Here is a 17,239-nt window from a genome sequence, read left to right as displayed (position 1 = left end):
TGAAATAAGTCAGTCAGACAAAGACAGATATCCTATGTTTTCACTCAACTTGAGAAACTTAACAGAAGACCATGGGGGAAGGGAAGGGGAAAAATAGTTACAAAGAGGAAGAGATGCAAACCATAAGAGACTCTTAAATGCAGAGAACAAACTGAGGGTTGATGGGGAGGTGGGGGAGAAGGGAAAATGGGTGATGGGCATTGAGGAGTGCACTTGTTGGGATGAGCACTGGGTGTTGTGTGTAAGCAGTGAATCATGGGAATCTACGCCCAAAACCAAGAGCACGCTGTACACAGTGCATGTTAGCCAATTTGACAATAAATTACATTAAAAAAAAAGACTTTAAATTTGGAGTGTAGTTTTATTCAACTTGCTCCTATATTGATTGATATCCAAAGGTATATCCATAACCTACAGTAATATTTATGTAGTTATCATTATGGATAATGGCTGCTGATATAAATTTATCAACCTTTTCTTAAGAATATGAAAAAGATACCTATTTTTGGTCTATTTTTAAGAAATATACCCCCTACTCCCACAAAGAAAAGAGGGAAAAGAAGGAAAAGGGAAATAAGAAAAACAAAAACAAATACCCAGGAAGTATATGGGATCAAAAAAAAAAAAAAGTAAATGGAACAAACACGAGAAGAATTTTTTCCCAGCTGATATTTTCTTAAAGTGCAATACATACATAGAACCAGAAAGAACACAAATATAGTTTAAAGCTATTAGGAGATGAAGTACAACATGAATATTTGTAATATTTCCAAGTACAGTACCTTCAACCTCTCTGATTAATTTGTGTCTTGATAACTTATCTCTTCTAAATATATATAATCACTTAATGCAACCATAAAAATAAGAATTTTCCTACAGCTTATAAACATTAGAACATTACCTTGAAGGAAAATTGGGCAAGGATTCTAAAATAAAATTGTTGTAAATCTCTATTAAAGAAAAATATCACTTAGCGCAGGGCCTTATACTCAAAATATGTCTGTTCAACTGAATTAAATTAGAATGAATTGAAAAAAATGACTTCTTTTTTGATATCTTACGGTTGGGTTCTATTGAAAGAACTCCTACTATTAGACCTTCTTTTAAGATTTGACATTTACCAATTCTTGTTCTTCTTTTATGTTTCAGCTTTAAAAAATTTTTTTTAAATACAAATTGTTAGCTGAATTTCATCTACTTATTCATTTTTTTCATTACATTTTCAACAAAATACAATGGTTCCTTGAAGAGCTTTTTTCCTTCTGAAAGTATCTCAGATGTTAATATCATGTGTTTTTGAAGGGCTTTAGCTTAAAACAAGTTTTAGGTTTTGTTGTTGTTGTTGTTGTTGTTGTTGTTGTTGTTGTTACTATTTTTGATTTTTTTATGTAATAGTTAATTGTACAGGCTGGATAACTACTCTTGTCGGGGCTGGATGATCAGATTTAAACATGGGATTTTAAATTTTTTTATGTTTATTTATTTATTTATTTATTTATTTATTTATTTATTTTATTTTTGAAAGAGAGAGAGAGAGAGAGAAACGTTGTGAGCAGCGCAGGGGCAGAGAGAGAGGGAGACACAGATTCTGAAGCAGGCTCCAGTCTCTGAACTGTCAGCACAGAGCCTGATGAGGGGCTTGAACTCACAAACTGTGAGATCATGACCTGAGCCGAAGTCGGGTGCTCAACCGACTGAGCCACCCAGGCGCCCCTAAACATGTGAGTTTATACCATGGTTCTTGTCCCTCCGCAAAAAGACTCAGAACCACTTGTTCTTGACTAAGCAATCCTTTTTAGTTGATGTATAGACACACACATAAAATTACACAAAATAAAAGTGCACGACTCTATGAATTATCATTTTAAAAACCCACATTTCATTTGTGAACATAGATATTGAACACACTGAGCCCCAGTTATTAAAAAGATAGATTTTGTTTTGCAGTGCCCCTGTTATCAGTTAAATCTATTTCTACATGGACTGTTTCTTATCTCTTTTCCGTTCAATTTGGTCTGTTTGTTTATCATTGTGTCAGTGCCACCATCAGACTTTTCAACAAGTTCTTTCTCCTCATTCTTTTCTCAAAGGTGTGTAGACATTCTTGGCCATCTGTAATTCCATGTACAACTTTGTATCAGCTGATGAATTTCTAAATATAGTTGTGCATTGACTTTGGTGGGAGCTGTTTGAACCTAGATACACAGTTGAGAGAGAACTGACGTATTTTCATTATCCACTTTTGCAATCCAAACGACTTGTGTTTTCTCCTTGTACGTGGGTATTTCATCTCTCTCACTAAAATTTTATTACAACTTCCCACAGTTTTGTACATCTTTCTTTCATGTATATCTACATGTTAGATCATTTTATGCCTTTATAAGTACTATCTAGTTTTTAAGTAATTGTGGCTGATGCATGTGAATACATTTTAATATTTCATATTGATTTTGTATCTAGCAAACTTGCTAAACCTAAAATTTTCAATTTTGAAATATCCGTGGTTCCATTTGAATTTTTTACCTAAACAAGTATTTCACCTGCTTCTAGTGAGGTTATTTCCTTCTGTCACGTTTTCATAACTTTTTTTTTTTTTTTTCTTTTCCGTGTCTGTTTTTTTCACTGACTAGAATCTCTGGTAGAGGTTTTGCTAGAAATCTCAGAGGTAACTTTCAACATTTTACAATTAAGATGCTGCAAAAGTATTTTTTTTTGCTTATAGTCACTCTTTATCAGAATAAGTATGTTCCCCTTTCTCCTACATTGTATTGCTACTAAATGAGAAATTATTATTTTTAATGCATATGGAACGTTATCAAAATAATTGGCGTCCTGCAAAGCTACATGGAAAGTGGCTGTGGCCCAGTGCGTAATGTAACCGTTCGGGACTGTTCCCGAGGTGAAGATCACTGATCCTAAGTGGAGTGCTTCCCGATCCTGAATGCTATTTTGAAGAATCCTGACAGTATCTCATCTACTTCTGTAGCTGTAACACAGGCTTTGATTTTTCACCCTCAGAGGAGTGTTTTGCGACTCCCATTAACCGTGCACACTCAGCTGAGAGGAGAGGAACGATGCTAGATACTTCTATGTCATATTGCCATAGTCTTCTGGCCTATCAGGTGAGCCGTCAGAGGTGCTGTGGTTCCTCTTGCCACAAATTTCCCTTCAGGAATGCTGCTCAGGTGGCCTGGATGTGTGCTGCCTGCTTCACTTACTCTTGTTTAAGAGACACCCTTGTAAAGATTTCTGAGCTAATGTGCCACTAAATGCCCTCAGTATGTTTTCCTATATTCCTGGATGAAATTTGCATGACTTGTATTTCCAGTATTTGCCTGTTTTTTTGTATCGAGATTATGCTAGCCTAAAATGAAACGAAAACTTCTCAGGAGATGAGTTACTTTATTCTTACATAGAATAATAGTTCCTCTACGGCATGAATACTTTATTGTCTTATGGACTCTGGTTTAATTTTTTTTTAATGTTTATTTATTTATTTTTGAGAGACAGAGACAGAACACGAGCAGGGGAGGGGCAGAGAGAGAGGCAGACGCAGAATCCGAAGCAGGCTCCAAGCTCCAAGCCATCAGCACAGAGCCCGATGCAAGGCTTCAACTCACAAGCAGAGAGATCGTGACCTGAGCCAAAGTTGGATGCCCAACCGACTGAGCCACCCAGGCGCCCCTTATGGACTTTTGTTTAGAAGGGCTGCCTTAGTTTTTTTGTTTGGTATTAGTATATCTGTACCAGATTTTGTTTTGGTTGCTTTTGATATGTTTTTGCCTATCCTTTTACTTTCAATTTTTCTTTGTGTCTTTTATTTAAGGGTGTCTCTAGTGACAATTTTTTATTTTTCTTAGTTTTAAAATGCATTCATTTCATATTCATTTTTGAAGCATACTTTCTCTCTATATAGAATTCTATGCTTGCAATTAGAAGTTTCCTTATAGAATGTAAAATGTTTATTTTTCATTGTTACTGTTGAGAATCCAGTTGTCGCTTTAATTTTTCCTTTGAAAATGTCTTTTTTCTTTAGCTGTTTTAAAAATATCTTTTCCTTTCTTTTTAAAAACAGTTTTATATTATATGTTCAGTTGTTCCTTTTTGTTATTATTTTCTTATATATTTATTTTATTCTGACTGATACTGTTTCCGTAACATGTGCCTTCATATCTTTGTCAATGTTGGAATATTTACTATCTCTTTAAATATTGCTCTTACCCATGTTTCCTTTCCTCTTATTCTAAGATTTCAATTGCAAGTATGCTAGAACTTTTCACTCTTTTTTTTTAGATTTTCTTATTCTCTGTTTTATTTTTCGTGTTTTTTTTATTCCATGTTACATTATAGACATTTTCTTATGAACTAAGTTTCAATTGAGTAGTTCTCTCTACTATTCTATTTTGAAATCCAATCACTAAGTAGCTAGTTCCAAAATTCCCACTCTTTTAATATCCCACTTTTCTGCTGAAATTTTCCAAGGTGAATTTTATTTCCTTGAAGATATTAAGCATGTTTAGTTAAAAGTTTCCGGTAACTCCAATTTCCAACACCCTTGCGGATCTGTTACAATTGTCTTTTGTGTCTCTGGGTTTTTAATTTTTTTTAATGTTTACTTATTTTTGGGAGACAGAGAGACAGAGTGCAAGCAGGGGAGGGGTAGAGAGAGAGGGAGACAGAATCCAAAGCAGGCTCCAGGCTCTGGGCTGTCAGGACAGAGCCCGACGTGGGGCTTGAACCCACGAAGCATGGGATCATGACCTGAGCCAAAGTCAGACACTTAACCCACTGAGCCACACAGGCACCCCTGTCTCTGGTTTTTTAATAACACAAGGTTGCCTTATCTTGCCTGGTTCTGTTTTTAACTGGCGTCTGGAAATTATGTATCTATTACCTATCTATCTATCATCTATCTATGTAGGTAATTTATTTGAGTATAGTTGACACGCAATGTTACATTACTTTCAGGTGTATAACATGTGATTCAACTTCTCAGACCTATAAGCACAGAGAACAAACTGATTGTTGCTAGAGGGAAGGGGGGCTGGAGAGATGGGCAAAATGGGTGAAGGGGAGTGAGAGATGCAGGCTCCCAGTAAGGGAATGAATAAGTCACAGGAATAAAAGGTACAGCAGAGGAAATGTGGGTCAGTGATGTTGTGATAGTGCTGTATGGTTACCGATGGCTGCTATCCTTGCAAGCTTAGCATAACAGATGAAAATTACATGTGAAGAAAAATGTAAGGATAATGTGCTGGCTGGGATAATGTTATGTTCTTCAAAGAGGATTTACAGATTGATCTTCCAGGTGGGGTAGAAGTCCCTGTAAACCAAGTTCAGTTTTAGTCAATGAGATGGCTTGAACGTGGGCTTCCTTTCCCAGGGAGAGCTGGCCTGGTGCTACACGATAGCACTACACGATAATCCCTTTAGAATTGCATTCCACACTGCGAGGGTGTCAGCCCCATCCTGTCCTGGGCATTCATTAGGGTTTTATTCTCCTAACCCTGCAAGAATAATAACAACTCTGTGTATCTGCCCTCCTTCTTCTAGATTGGCAGAGACCCCCTAGGGAGAATAACTAATTTGCCTTCACGTGCGAAGTTCATGATTTTTGCATTTCTGGTCAGTTGTTGGCCCCACAATTCTTCACTATGTAAGTTCTCTTGTACCTTGAGTCAGCCCCCCCCCCTCATTTTTATGATTTTAGAGCTGTTGTCAATTAGAAGATTCGTTTGAATTTCTTTTCCTGCAATTACTGAAACTGACAATCCTATATTTAGTTTAAAATCATGCTCATCTTTGGGGCGCCTGGGTGGCTCCGTGGGTTAAGTGTCTGACTTCGGCTCAGGTCATGATCTCACGGTCCATGGGTTTGAGTCCCCTGTCAGGCTCTGTGCTGACAGCTCGGAGCCTGGAGCCTGCTTTGGATTCTGTCTCCCTGTCTCTCCACCCCTCCCCCGCTCATGGTCTGTCTCTCCCTCAAAAATAAATGGAAAAAAAAATAAAATTATGCTCACCTTTTACATGTGGACTTATATAGCATCTTGGTATTTTCAGGTTTATATTAAAAAACACAGTAGCTTGGGGCGCCTGGGTGGCGCAGTCGGTTAAGCGTCCGACTTCAGCCAGGTCACGATCTCGCGGTCCGTGAGTTAGAGCCCCGCGTCAGGCTCTGGGCTGACAGCTCGGAGCCTGCAGCCTCTTTCCGATTCTGTGTCTCCTTCTCTCTCTGCCCCTCCCCCGTTCATGCTCTGTCTCTCTCTGTCCCAAAAATAAATAAATAAATAAAAAAAAAAACAAAAACAAAAAAACACAGTAGCTTAACGTGCCATTAAATACACAGTTAAATGAATGGCTCACAACTTCATAAAATTCTTAGATAATTAAACAGATCCATAAGTAGTAATGATACAAATGATGGTAGTTCTTGTGCACTTCCTTGCACCAAGCAGTTCTAAGTTGAGAAATGAACTCTTTATGAGAAATGAAGTCTTCAATATTCTCACCTCACCTGTTAGGTATATTGTTATTATTCGCACTTTACTGGCACAAACCGCAGCCCAGAGAAGTTGAACTAGCATTTGAATTCAGCATTCAAGCTATCACGCCTGGAAGCACACCCACCATTTCTGGAAACCACTGACATAAACACGGACACGCAGACACATGTGTTGAACACACAGAACCCAGACTGTTTTAATTAAATTCTAGTAGAGAGGCAGACTACCTAAGCAATTGCACAGGACTCCTCCGAGGAGACCTGAAGGGGCACAGGATGAGACACCCCAAAATGTGCCACATTGGCATGAAGGCTATTTCGAGTTAAAAGTAATTAAAACCCAGCAGAAGCAGAAGAAGCTCTCTGCCCGCCCCCACAACTGCCTACATTTACATTGGAAAGGAGAGCCTGTCACAAGAATAGAGCTATAGAGACTCCCCTCTTTATCTAAGGAGCTCATCTACATAATAGGGCAACCTTAGTTTTCCAAACATCTTTCACTTTCTTGCCAAAGAGCTCCCTCCCTCCCTCTGGATCCTCGGATCCTGCCTCTCTCCTCAGCTCAGATAAGCTTCATGTTTTCTTACTGTCTTTGGAATCTCATGTGTATGTGGACTTCCTGTATGTACGCCTATTAAATTTTATTTTCTTCTGATAATCTGTCTCATGTCAATTTGTTTCTAAGTCCAGCTAGAAGGACCATAGCGCAGAGGAAGCTCTCCCTCCCTGACAGACCAAAATCAGTTCCTCTAAATTATTCACTGGTGGGGAGGGTTAGCTAAACAAATAGTCACCGACTCTTAACTCTCTCCCCTTAAGTGACACCTTCTGGAGGTTCATTCACGTGGAACACTTCTGTCTTTATCCTCTCTTGGCCCCTGGGTGATACAAATCTCCCTTAAAAATATCACAATATCAGTCTGTTTGCAGAAAAAAAAAAATGTTATTTTTCTTTCCCCCCCAGAGCGGATCAGAGGCAAACTCGGATTTTCAAAAGGAATTTTTCTAAACATACAAGGGAGAGCAAAGAGGAACGAATAATAGAGCGAGGCATTAAAAAGTACACGCGCTTAGAGAAAAACACGTTTCTGTTCCTGCAGCATTTAAGCAGTTTATCAGGCTAAAAGCCTCTGTTCTATTCCCCCAGAATGTTACGCTCCAGCCTCAAATGGCTGGAGCCACCCTGCAGGCAATCTACCTGGCTTCATTCAGGTCCTTCTCCCTCCCTGGTTTTCCCCATTGGATGAGAACTGTCTTTTCTGCGGGGAGCTGGCCAATTGCCCAACTTGTCCTCTCCATGAAAACCGCAAGAAGACATTTCTAACCTGCTGCTGACCTACGATGCCCCCACTTAGGTCCAGTTTCCCTGTGATTGACAGCCCTTAGCCTTCACGAAGGGAGCCGCGTGTATGCAGCAGCGAGAGAGGCATATTCTCTCACCATTTTCTACATGGAGGATAGGAGCGGATCGCAACTAGGCAGTTCACTCTGAATCTGTATCTCGGCTTCCCAGCTACAGGAGAGCCAAATTTTCCAACTCACTAGAAAAAAGTAGGTCCTGGGGAACTGATGTAACCAAGTTAATTTCATGAGAAAGTCATTTAGAAGGCTTCGTGGCGATTGTATAATTTTAGCTGGAAAAAAACAAAAACAAAAACAAAAAACTGTGTGGTCACAGTGACCATGCTGCCACACTGTTGTCATCAGCAACACATTCAAACAGTGGCACTTTTTTTCACCATGCCCTCAGATTTTCAGGGTATACACAGTCTGAAGCTTCTGACCTTCATACATGGATAAAATCAATATACTCTTACTATTCCAAGACATTCATTCCACAGAGCTAACAGTTACAAAGCACGATCAGATTTACACCAGTTCTCTTTCCTCTTTGGGAAATAAAAAATGTCACACAGTCTCTATGTCTAACGTTTTGTTTTCTTTTTCTTCGGGAAAACATATATACCTGATTTTATTTTTTAATTAGCTGCATTATAGGAAGAAAGTCTACTGATTCCACTATTACAAATCTATTCCAGGTTGCTGCCCGGTATAAAAGAGTAGAGAAATTTGTCAACTGTCCAACTAATTATCTCAGCGTATGAGAGCCAAACCAAATAATCCCAGTCCCCAGTGAATATTCTGAACTGAATTGTCTAGATAACTACCATGCAGATTCAATAAAAAAAAAATGAGGATATAAACATTACTGTATTTGTTTCATTAATTCATTAACGCGTATACCTCCAAATTGTTCATCTTGGGCTTTCGGAATAATGATCACAATAAAAAATCATAAGAGCTAGCATTTATTGACTGAGTAAAATATGAGCCAGGCAGTGTGATAAGTGCTTTCTATGCATTCTCATTTAATTTTACAACAAGCCTATGAGGTAGGCACTCGCATACCTGGCATAAAATGGAACCTACCATTCCCAGATATCTCTTTAACTTTATCTGCGTAAACAGCTTTGCACATATATTACGCCAATAAAATTTCCCATGCGTGGTATGTGGGTTCTTTTCGACTCGGTGTTTTTCCTTTCTCTCAAAAGCAAATGAATTTCCTTTTAGTCATCTTTTTGGCGTTTTTCTGATTCTCATATCCTTTCCTTTACTCTGATTGCTATCTTGAGTACAATGCCCGTCCCTGATGTTGAATGATGCTGAGAATCATGAATTTATATGTGAGATTCAGAATGTTACATAAAATGTTATTCCTTTATACTTCATGGAAATTGCTATTTCTGTTAACATTTAGAAATGGAGCAAGTTATGTAGAATAATGTCTGGTTGTGATGGGCTCTGCACACCTGGATAGATAAAGGTATGGGGAACATAGAAGGTACGGTGTGCAAATGGTTACCTGTCCAAGTGGTACCAAGCGTTGGCTAGGTATGAACCACTGAGGAATACAGTTTCCCCACAAGTTAAAAGCCACCTAGGCACTGAGAATCCTAACTTATTAAAATTAAGGAGTAACAGATGGCTGATAAATTCCCAAACAAAGTGTGAACGGAACACTTTACAAACGATTCAGTGGAGGCTGCATGCCTTCTTCAGCCTGTTGGAAAATTATTTTCTATAAGGTGTTCCTTATTTTAATGGAAAGTCCTATGATACTGCAAAGTAAGCAGAGCTTCAAGTAAGACAGGCCTGGATTGAAATCCTGATCTTAATGATCACTGGCTTTGTGACCTTGGGAAAAGTGGTTAATCTTTCTAATTCTAAAAGTAGGGTAATAATGAATCTTTTCTCTGCTTAACCTCCTTAATCTCTTTCAGGGAAACAGGGTTTGCTGCTAGTGTCTTCACGGAAAATATTCGTTCTTCTTCCTTAAATATTGCATCGTTTGATCACTGTAGCAAAATTCATCCTAAAGGTAAATTGTTTTCACAGAAACAAATAAAAACGTAAATTGTATTGCAGGAACAAGATGTCTTAGTTTTCACCTTGATAGGAGAAGCAGAGGAAATGTCACCGGCTAGACCCCCAAACCTGCCCTTTACCACCCACCTGCTTACACGCAATAACCTTTGTCTTAAATTTTTCCTTAAGCTCTTCTTTCTGGCTTACCTCTAAACTCAGGCAAATGAAACTTGGAACCACCCCTCAGGTGATGGCCACTGACAAGACATGGCCAGGGCCCAGACCACCCAGATGGGTTGCACTAAATCCGTGACTTGTGCCTCACTTTGCAGATGGACCATGGAGGGATGCCCGCCTCCCCACCAATGACCAACCATTGCCTTTACCTCTTTATAATGCTAAAATCTCTGCCAAGGAGGATCCTCAGCCCCAATTGCATAACATAGAATGTACGTATAGGCATGTTTCCTTAAGGTACATACATGACCTTATGCTCGCCTCTACATTCAAGACAAGGCTTCCCTATCTAAATATTCATCCTAATCCTAAACAAAAGGAACCCATCCACCCTCTTTGGAGAGTCACGGCGTTGGAAGCCATTTCCCACGATATCCTTATTTGCTGCGAATGAAAGCTTTCCTTATTCAACAACCCAACCTGGTGGAGTTTCTTATTCAACAAGGAACAAACTCACTGTGGTTCAGTTATTAGGTGATTGAAGCCGAGAAAGTCCCAATAGTAAGACTAGTTTTTCAGGGCCTCACTCTAGGGATCTTTAAATTGTGCTTCTGTTTAGCATCTCCATTTTTCAGGTGAACAAATGGAAGCCTTGATATAAAAACTGAAATCTATGAGGGGCGCCTGGGTGGCTCAGCCGGTTAAGCGTTCCACTTCAGCTCAGGTCATGATCTCAGGGTTCGTGAGTTTGAGTCCCATGTTAGGCTCTGTGCTGACAGCTTAGAGCCTGGATTCTGTTTCTGATTCTGTGTCTTCCTCTTTCTCTGCCCTTATCCCATTCATACTGTCACTCTGTGTCTCTCAAAAATGAATAAACATCAAAAAAAAAAAAAAAAGAAAAAGAAAAAATCCCTGAAATCTATGAATTCTCAGCTACGTCTGTGAATAGGAGAAAAAAATCAAGAGAGGAATTATAAATTAGGCAACTTCAAGATGCTTAAACTGTCAAAAAAATCGCTTAAGTTGAAGGAGTTGTAAATCAAATGATAAAACAACTAGGGCCCCCGAAAACATATTCAAGTGCACAAACTTTCTTTTCCATAGAAGCTCAATCGATGTAAATCCAATTATATATTTACTGGGCTCTTTTTATGCCCTTGGCATTCATCTGAATAATGGAGACTATTGATGTTACTAAACCATATACCAACATTTAATTTTTTTTAACATTTATTTATTATTGAGAGAGAAAGACAGAGCATGAGCATGGGAGGGACAGAGAGAGGGGGACACACAGAATGTGAAGCAGGATCCAGGCTCTGAGCTGTCAGCACAGAGCCCCACACGGGGCAACAACTCACAAACTGTGAGATCATGACCTGATCGGAAGTTGGAGGCTTACCCGACTGAGCCACCCAGGCACCCCAACATTTACATCATATTCTTATGTTAAACTGTGACTAGATAGCATCTTTAAGGTTTTGGGTTTGAGGTGAAAAAGGTTAGAGGAAATAAGCTATTTTTCATTTGCAGTAAATATATTCAGAACACTGAGGAGTCAAAAATTTGTTGTGGACTGAAAGAGTTGAAGTTTGGAGATAGGAAAAAAAAAACAAGTATTAAGCGGGGGAGGGATGCAGTACAACATGGAGGTAAGAAGTGTATAATACAAATGTAGGTCGTATTGCCGGTTTTTAGCATTTATGGACAGAGGTGGCTCATCGATAAATAATTGAATAAACATGCTAAGATATCTAGTTAGTGATTTATATCCTTTTATTGTGGTTATTTAAAAATTTAGGGAGAGGGGTGTCTGGTTGGTTCAGTTGGTTAAGCCTCCCACTCTTCATTTGGGCTCAGGTCGTGATCTCACAGTTCTTGAGATCCAGTCCTGCATCAGTCTCTGTGCTTATGGTGCAAAGCCTGCTTGGGATTCTCTCTCTCTCTCTCTCTCTCTCTCTCTCTCTCTCTCTCTCCCTCTCTCTGCCCCTCCTCTGCTCATGCTTTTCTATCTCTCTCTCTCTCTCTCTCTCTCAAAATAAACATTTAAAAAAAATTTGTTAGAAGTGCCCTTACAAAATATATCTCCATATTTTTGTGTTTACGAAACTTATTTCTCTCACATCAGTATTCCTGGGGATCTACCATGAAAGCATTTCATTTTCTGTGGAAATATTATGGCATCACAGATAATGCCATGGAAGCAAACGTGGGTTTAATTGTCAATGGAAAGAGGCCATTTAACAGGTACCAAATCAAGTGAAATAACCTGATTTCACATGAAACCAAGTGAAATAACTAAAATTTTTTTTTAATAGGATGATATTTCCGATTATCTTAGTATTTTTATTTTTCCTTTTAGTCTTCCTATTTAAACATCTGAATCTAATTTATCTCATTTAGATTAAAACGATGCAAAAGTTGAGCACAACAATTCATTTTCAGGGGTGCCTGGCTGGCTCAGCTGGCAGAGCACATGTGTCTTGATCTTGGGGTTGTAGGTTTGAGCCCCACTTTGGGTGTAGAGATTACTTAAAAATAAAATTAAAATAAATTTCATTTTCATAATAAATCAAAGTCTGATGAATAATTGAAAGGATAGATTCATATCTGCTTTAGTTTCTTTCTAGAACATATTCATTTGGTGCTTAGCTACTCTTGGATTATAAAACCTGAAAGTGTATGTGATACTATGTTTATATATCCTCAATATTTTTGGAAATAGAAAGATAAAGAAAAGGAAAATATGTTAACGACATTATTGCTTTTTCTTATTCATCCATTATAAAAATATTTGCTAAAGAATTAAAATATACCAAATTCTACATTAGGTGAATAGTAAAGACTAAGTGACAAACAAAGCAGTTACTATCCTGGTATAAATGTTTTGCCTGACTAAAGCATCAAGATCAAGGTATTGTGAGAATAAATCATAAAGTATTAAAGAAGTAGGGAAGCAAGCGTGCATAATTTCTCCCAAATGAAAAAAAAAAAAAGGCAACCAAAATTCCAGGTAAAACAGAAGAACAGGAAATTGCATGGTCTGAATAGGAAGCAAAGTGTAATATGGTGTGATATCAAAATATTAGGGAATGGAGAGCTCAATTGTCACATAGCAGGTGCTCAATAACCTTTGATGAATGAGAGAACTAACTCATATAATAAAGAAAAATGTACTTGACCTGCATTTTGGACTCATTTTTTTGGGTTGCACAAGAACTGTAAAGTTAGTCTAGTCATTGGAAAGAGTATGCAGCAAAATATATAATTGGCTTTGCAATAACAATATTTACATAGTACAAGCAATACAGGTAGTGTCTGATGTAAAAACTTTTGAATGAACCTTCAAAGACAGTGTGGAAGATAAACGTCAATCACTGAAGAGCATGAACGTGTGATCCATCTTGAAAATGTTAAACTTTCTAGACCAAGATTCAATTAATTCCTGTCCCAGCTACTTGTATATATGTCCGTACATATGTGACAGGTGTTTAGAATTGGAAGGGGGGAATGTGAAGAACTGAAAGAAATGAATAGGTATTATAATATTCAGCTTACAAAGTTTTAACTTATAGAACTAAACATATAGAATTGAAAAAAAAAATTACTCTATAGTTGATGATTATTTTACCAAGGGGATGTTACTGATTTTAAAATATGTACTTAAATAATTTTAATAAAATAAAGGTGAATTGAACAAATTTCAGAAAATACAGAAAAATGTATAGAAAAAACATAATTCAGTTCTTAATCCCCTATGTAAGATTACTATTGCTAACTTTTGAGTTTGTTTTCTTTTTTTTTTTTTAATTTTTTTTTTTTCAACATTTTTTTTTAATTTATTTTTGGGACAGAGAGAGACAGAGCATGAACGGGGGAGGGGCAGAGAGAGAGGGAGACACAGAATCGGAAACAGGCTCCAGGCTCCGAGCCATCAGCCCAGAGCCTGACGCGGGGCTCGAACTCACGGACCGCGAGATCGTGACCTGGCTGAAGTCGGACGCTTAACCGACTGCGCCACCCAGGCGCCCCTTGAGTTTGTTTTCTAACACTTAAGTACATGAATATATTTGGTTCCCAAACTTGTAATTGTGCTTGTGTATTATTTTCCCCAGCACACAAATTATATCAAATAGTACCTCAAAATGTTTTTTCTGTTATTTTGCATTTTAATGGCAATTTAATATTTGTTATAGTATGGGCAAATTCATTTAACTATTATTCTTTAGAACATTAAGGCTTTGGAATAATAATTTTATCATTCGTTCTACAAAAGTCAGCATACCTGTGTCCATGATTATTGTCTTTACTTACGATTAGTCAAAGTTATCTCTTATTCTGTATTCTGTAAGTTATGGAGAGGAAACCAATTCCAATGAATGGGAACAACATGGCTTGAATTCTTGCCAAAATTTTCTTTATCCATCTGTAAGTCTCCTTTTCCTTTAAATGTGTACCGTTCGGGAGCGCCTGGGTGGCTCAGTCGGTTGAGCCTCCAACTTCTTCGGCTCAGGTCATGATCTCATGGTTTATTAGTTCGAGCCCCGCGTTGGGCTCTGTGCTGACAGCTCAGAGCCTGGAGCCTGCTTCGGAATCTGTGTCTCCCTCTCTCTCTGACCCTCCCCCATTCACACTCTGTCTCTCTCTCCTTCAAAAATAAATAAAATTAAAAATAAATTAAAAATAAATAAATAAATAAATAAATAAATAAATAAAATGTGTACCATTCAAAACATACACGCACATTTGAGATACTACCTTTGGCCATGAAGACTTTGGCCCAAATCCATTTGCCAGATGATTATATGCGTAAATGTTAAATACTGCAGTGACAAGGGAATGTTATACGTTGCATTGACAGTTAATACACTTCCCATAGGAGAAAGGTATATTCTCACATCAAACCATCAGTGTCCTTTTGGAAAACTGCTATATATAAATTCCACTCATGTTTAGATTATATTATTAGCCATTTATAATCAGATACTGTTTTGTTTCTGGTACATGAGTCGTAGCCCTTAAACACCAATGTTATGGTTTATATAACTTGCAACTCTCATGGATCCCCCAGCAATGTCTATCTTAGTCTGGGATACAAAGGGAGTGATAAATTCAAAAGCATTGGTAGCTTCCACATGAGGGTTTTATAATGAATAAGGATCCTTAGTTTTACAGCTAAGGCAATGAATGCCTCGTTTTTTTACTCATTCCATTATTTTTTAAAGTATTTAAATGGCTTAAGTGTTTAGTTTAAGAAATTGTAAAAACGGAGTAAAACTCTGCAGATATTAGAAGTATCCTATTTTACAGTTAATCAAAAGGTCAGGAGGCCTTTTGTACTAAACAAGTCTCATCAGGGTAGTTCATTAACACAATTAGACAAAATGCATTCTCAATTTCAGCTATCTGTTCATTTTAAGGCACTTTCTGCCTTGCTTAATCAAATTAAACATGGGAGACTTTTCTTGGCTACATAATCAACATGTAAATTAAAATGCACAGGGATCTCCAAAGAATAAAAAAAAAGAAGTTAATTATTTAATCGTTTTTTTTCCCCCTCTATGTATTGGGTTGAGAACGTTTAATTAAAAGAGAAAAAGAAAAGTAAGTAAATATATCTCTAACATATGTTTATTTCTCTTCTATGGAAATGTGACTATAATTAATATTAAAATGACAACAATAGAATATTGAATTTAAAGTTTTAATAGTAAGGATTTAGACTAATAAAAAATTGTCATTTTATTTGGAAAACTTAATTGATGGAGATATAATGTGTTTTCAGAAAATGCGGAAGAGAGTTTTAAATACTATTTTCCTTTTATAAACAAGTGGCCATACATTTTTCAAATAGTTTACCTTTGTAAAAACTGAAAATATTGCTGAGGATCAAAGAGACAAACTGAGAATCCATTTGACATTTTATTAAGAAAGTTCAGGAATAGTTCATTTGGACTTTAATTTGCCATCCTCTGAGGTTTATGATGGAGTGAGTACAAAGTGTGATTATTGATTCTCCATCTCTGCAATTTCTATCCGCAGAAGATTATTGTGAATAAATTCACTTTCCAGCTTGATTTTTCTGACTTCTCAGTATTTTCTGCCTATTTTCAAAATGTTAAAATGTTGAGTTCAGACAAATGCTAGTAATCTCTGGCTTCCCTTTTAGTTTGCATAATCCTGCATAATATAAACTTTGTTTTTACATGAGAAGCTCTTAGGCCATATATTTCTTGATTGTGACTGCTCTGATCTGAATCAGTGAAAAGTCACTTAATATTCACTTAGAGATGCATTCGGTTATCTCTCATTTAGAGATCATATTGTTAACTTCCGAGCTGTCAACCAGCTACAAAACCAGTAACAGGTTTTACCCAAATTTTTTTTAAGTTATTTATTTGGAGAGAGACAGAGACAGCACGAGTGGGGGAGGGATAGAGAGAGACGGAGAGAATCCCAAGCAGGTTCTGCAACACTAGGGCAGAGCCTGACATGGGGCTTGAACTGAAGAAACTATGAAATCATGACCTGAGCCCTAACCAGCAGTTGGACACTTAACTGACTGAGCCACCCAAGCGCCCCCCCCCTTTTTTTTTTAATTTTTAAAGTTTATTTATTTTGAGAGAGAGTGCGCTCATGCGCACACGAGTTGGGGAGGGGGAGACAGAAGGGGAGGGGCAGACAGAAAGGGAGAGACAGAATTCCAAGAAGGCTCCATGCTGTCAGCACAGAGCCTGACACAGGGCTAGATCTCACAACCCTGAGATCATGACCTGAACCGAAGTCAAGGGTCAGACACTTAACCAAGTCAAGGGTCAGACACTTAACCAACTGAGCCACGTGGGTACCCCAAATACCAAGTTCTACGCCAGTGATTCGGAAATGTTCTGAAACACCCCCTACAGTTTTGTACTGTATAAATGCCCTCATGTACTATTTCTCAGGAAGATATGATAATGTACTGATAGGTGGAAAGTTCACTTATCTTCATGCTGTATGTATTTATTTTTTTTAATTTTTTTTTTATTTTTGGGACAGAGAGAGACAGAGCATGAATGGGGGAGGGGCAGAGAGAGAGGGAGACACAGAATCGGAAACAGGCTCCAGGCTCCGAGCCATCAACCCAGAGCCTGACGCGGGGCTCGAACTCACGGACCCCGAGATCGTGACCTGAGCCGAAGTCGGACGCTT

This window comes from Panthera pardus, unplaced genomic scaffold (genome assembly GCF_024362965.1).
Source record: "Panthera pardus isolate Hobbes unplaced genomic scaffold, ASM2436296v1 HiC_scaffold_13, whole genome shotgun sequence".
In the NCBI taxonomy this organism is placed as follows: Eukaryota; Metazoa; Chordata; class Mammalia; order Carnivora; family Felidae; genus Panthera; species Panthera pardus.
The sequence above is the reverse complement of the archived record's forward strand: the minus strand, read 5'-3'. Positions refer to the sequence as shown.